Raw genomic sequence first — 4,976 nt, forward strand, 5'->3', positions numbered from 1 at the left:
TGAAAAGCAGTTAGATCCCCAGGCGACAGCACAAAGCACTGGAAAAGTTTTACAAAGTTCTTTTACACGTATTATCTCATTTAATTTGGTGCCATAAAACCTAACTTAGCTCTTATGACGTTTCTCCCAGGAGATGCAATCAGCCTGGGGGACTGTACTGCATATTCCTTACTGAAGCTCTGCTATCTGGAACCCCAAGTAACTGGTGGTAGGTATTCCCATGGCTTGGGGAGGTGGTAAGGAGGCAGACCAGACGGCTCTTCCCTTTTGTCCCGACAGGGAGCATTTTAGAGTCAAACCATCACTGGATTTGGGGTCACGAGCTATGTGACCTGGGAACTATGATGTAACCCTTGGAAGTCTCCTACTTTCTCATGAGCAAAATGGGAGCTGTGAGGACTAAAGGAGATGAAAGACGTCAAGTGCTCTGGGACCTATCACCAGTTATAACCCATAGATATTAAGTCACTGTTATTCTCAGCCATCCTCGAGCTGATGGGGCAGAAAGAAAGTAGAAAGCTATCTGGAAAGGGGAGAGAGGGGAACACAGCCCCTGTGGCAGCTGCTTGAGGGGTCTGTGGCCATCATTTGCTTTGAAAAGGCAGGCTGAAATCCAAATGTGCAAGTTAGAAACTAGTTGCACTGAAAAAAATCCAAAGCTTTAGGGGTGCCATCTATGTAAGATGAGCCAAGGAAGAAAGAGGGAGGTGGAGGGAGTGATGGAGAAGCAGCGAGGGAATTTCTTCACTCCGATCTGGACAGATGGAGTTCTAATTTAATGAGGTCTTGAGGGGTTTCAATGATCAGAAGTGGGGCTATCAGATCTTTTATATGAATGACAGATAGGAACAGAGTTTTCCCAACACTTTAGTGACAAACATCAAGATAAAAGGAACACATGAAGACGCTTGCTTAAAATCGCCTCCAGGGTCGGCTAATCCTGGTTTGAACTTCAAAACACAATGCGGGGCTGAAGATAATTCATCTTCCATTTCCATCACAGTGAGGCCAGGCAGTCACAGCCTGGTGGACGAGGACCACGGAGCCTAGAACTCAAGTCTGGGGGCTTCCGGCGTACTTCCAAGATGGGCCTCCTTCTAAGAGGATCCCACGCGGAGGGTGGACCCCAGAGAGACGCCTGTTAATTTAGAGCAAGGCAGAATCTCTGCTGAAGACAGGGCAGACAGCACATTAAAAATACACACCAAATGTATTTGGTATCATCAACCCCCTTACGTGCAGGTTAGGACTAAAGTTCTATTCCTACCAAAGTCATGCTTAATCTTAAAGATACACGCCACCCGCCACCCCTGAGCCTCCTAAGATAATATGTACAACTTAGAGCTCAAGTCATGAAGGACAGTTTTCACTTAGCACAATCGGACTGGTTGGAACTGGCTGCAGAAATCTCAGACACTGCTTTCTCCCAATTTCCCATTACTTTTGAGCCCATTTATCTGACATGCCAAGGGTTATGATGTACGAATCACATATATATATATTTTTATCCTCCTGTGTCCTCCCTCCTTCTGGTTCTGTTTTTCATAGTAACTATCTCTATGTAACAGTTGATTACAATTTTGGGGAGGATCTTACATACTTATCATAATGACAGTTTTATATATCTCTTACGTCTTTGTACAAAAGAACTTAAACCACTTAGAGTTTCAAACTGGATAAAAATCCTCTCTGTTACATTTACATGTACAATCACTAAGCATCATAACAAAAATAACAATTATGTCTTAAAAGCTTACCTACGTTCCAATAGCACATTGAGTTATCTTGATAAGCACATATATTATCTCATTTAATCTTAACTCTACCACGTAGGCATCACTATTCCTATTTAACATATGAGGAAACTGAGCTAAGAGAAGCTAAGTAACTTGGTTACAGCCAATAAAAAGGAGAGCTGAAATTCTCACCCGTTTCCCTCTCAACCCCGCAGCTTATGCTCATCTTACTACAAGGTGTCACCACTCTTTTTTTTTTTTTTTTGTGAGGGCGATCAGCCCTGAGCTAACATCCATGCTAATCCTCCTCTTTTTGCTGAGGAAGACCCGCTCTGAGCTAACATCTATTGCCAATCCTCCTCCTTTTTGTTTTCTTCCCCAAAGCCCCAGTAGATACTTGTATGTCATAGTTGCACAGCCTTCTAGTTGCTGTATGTGGGACGCGGCCTCAGCATGGCCGGAGAAGCAGTGAGTTGGTGCGCGCCTGGATCCGAACCCCGGGCCGCCAGTAGCGGAGCGAGCGCACTTAACCGCTAAACCACGGGGCCGGCCCAGTGCCGCCTCTCTTAAGTGTCAGTATAGCGATACAACCACCTGAGAATGCGTAATGGCCCACTACCAAACTTAACTATCTGCCCATCACAGATAATAACGAGCCCAAATTCTCCCCTCTGGTCTCCTCTTAGTTCATTTGCTCAAGGCCATTTTACCCAGAAACAAACCGAACCACATGTCTGTAGAAGAGACACACAGACAAGAGGAGAAACAAGCCGCATAAACAGCCAGCCAAGGGACAAGGACCGGAATGATTCCTCACGGCAGAAAAGGATCCAGAGGTCACGTGGGCCCACAAGCAGGGATAAAGTAGCCAAGGAGTCCTGGTAGAGGAGCACGAAGCAGCAGTGGGACAGCCTGTCTCCGAGGTGAGGAAGGGCCGTGCTACTTCATGCTGGGCGTTGCATCAACGAGAAAACACAACTGCTTGTTGTGTTTGTACTTGTGATGCAGACAGACTCTAATGAAGTAAATTGTTTACTGATTTTGTTTTTATTGTTTTTGTGTCAATAGATTGTCCGAGGATTAAAAAGTAAGCAGCATTGTTTGTTGGAGAGCCCTACAGGAAGTGGGAAAAGCTTAGTCTTACTTTGTGCTGCTTTAGCGTGGCGACAGTCTCTTCTTCGTGTAAGTATGTGGTTGATATATTCAGCTTGATTATTGGGACTTGAAAAAAATATAATAAAGTACTTTTTATCCAGAATGATTCATTTAAGGAAATAGCAGTAACTAAAAATATACTTTTGGTCTTTCTTTTAATCCTCCCTGCTTGATATTTTAATGAATCTCAATATAAACGAATACTCAAGTGGTTGTGCCTTTATTACATTATTAATCTTTGACTATTATCTTTTTGTAAGTTATGTAAGTTGATGATAATTTCTCTATAAATGTCTCTGACAGCATAAGTGTTTCTCTCCTGTCCTAATTTGATGCTACAGATAGGGTGACCAACTTGTCCAGATTTGCCAGGTACTTTCCCAGGTTTAGCCCTGAAAATCTTACAGCCTGGGGGACCTCCCAATCCTGGGCAAATTCGAGTGGTTGCTCACTCTAGCTGCAGAGGATGATGAATGTTTGTTTAATTAGAAATATTATGAATAGAGGTTCTTTCACTTTGAGGGAAGCCAGCGGATGAAAGCTAAGCGAAAAAGCTGAAGTGCCGTTGTCACGTCGTCGTACGTGCCGCTCAAAGAGTGTTACAAACGATGGCGAGGACTGAGGAGCTTCACGTCATTTCAACAGTCCAAGTACACCACCTTCTGAAAGAAATGGCACTTCATCAACTTGTCAAGGTAGGTTATATTTTTGCCTGGGTCTGTTGGTATGTGTAATAGGAACCTTCATTACTGTTGTTATGAGACCTAATTTGATAAATTTGATGAGCATAATTCATTAGGTACCTCCATATAATTTCTCTGGAATTATTTTTAGATAACACAAGAAAGGTCAGAAATCCTTGGACTACTTTATTCTTGGCTTGGCTTTTAATTGATTTGGACATTTTGCTAGCTTAAATCATTTTTTGAAGCAGGCAAGGCAAAATAAATGATATTCAGAAATTGATGTTATTTGTAGGCAGGATTGTTAATTATAAGTTAGAATTTTAGAAAACATTGATTTGTATTGTAAGACAAAATCTAGTTAGCCTCATTCATTCTTGATAAGTTTGCATGAACTTCTGAAGCCAGTATCCTGCATGAGGATGAGATATGTTTTAGGTATGATCCTTGAATAGTTCTAATTAGATTTATTTAAGTGAAATATATTAAGAATAACATAAGACTCTTAATTTTTAAAAAATATTTCTCTGGCTTTGACTATATGGAAAAGATTGGTCGTTATTTGCCTAAGACCTAGGAGACATCCTGTACATGTTGCTCTACCTTATTTCTCCGTGCAAATCTCTATCTCCATTGACAACTCCCTGGTCCAAACTACCATCTCTTGTTTAGAGCATGCAATAACTTCTTTTCCTGCTTTCACTCATGCCATTCTTTAACTAATCACTGGCAGGGAGAAAAGAGGTGGCCATGACTGACTTAAGTCTCAACGTATCCACTTCCTAAAATCAAGAATGGAGTCGTCTTCCTCTAAAGCACATGACTATGTGTGGAGGAGGGTGGCTGCTGGAACCCAAGTGTGATTCTGTTAGGAGTGAGGAAGAGGAGATGGAATAGTTACTGGAGAGGTGACCAATAGTGTTGTCTACACTGTTTTGACCCTTAGCCCTTTTGACTTTCTTTCCATTCCTTCAAAGGGTCATGCTGGGACCTCAGCTGCCTCCCTGTCTCCTGCAGGAGACTGTGCAGGGGATGGCTCTCCCTGCACAGAGGCTGGGCCCTCAGCTGCCTCCTGTTCTCCTGCAGGAGCCTGTGCAGGGGATGGCTCTCCCTGCACAGAGGCTGGGCCCTCAGCTGCCTCCTGTTCTCCTGCTGGAGGCTGTGCAGGGGATGGCTCTCCCTGCACAGAGGCTGGGGCCTCAGCTGCCTCCCTGTCTCCTGCAGGAGACTGTGCAAGGGATGGCTCTCCCTGCACGGAGGCTGGGCCCTCTGCTGACTCTCGTTCTCCTGCAGGAGCCTGTGCAGGGCATGGCTCTCCCTGCACAGAGGCTGGGGCCTCAGCTGCCTCCTGGTCTCCTGCAGGAGCCTATGCAGGGGATGGCTCTCCCTGCATGGAGGTTGG

This window comes from Diceros bicornis, unplaced genomic scaffold (assembly GCF_020826845.1).
Source record: "Diceros bicornis minor isolate mBicDic1 unplaced genomic scaffold, mDicBic1.mat.cur scaffold_202_ctg1, whole genome shotgun sequence".
Taxonomy (NCBI): Eukaryota; Metazoa; Chordata; class Mammalia; order Perissodactyla; family Rhinocerotidae; genus Diceros; species Diceros bicornis.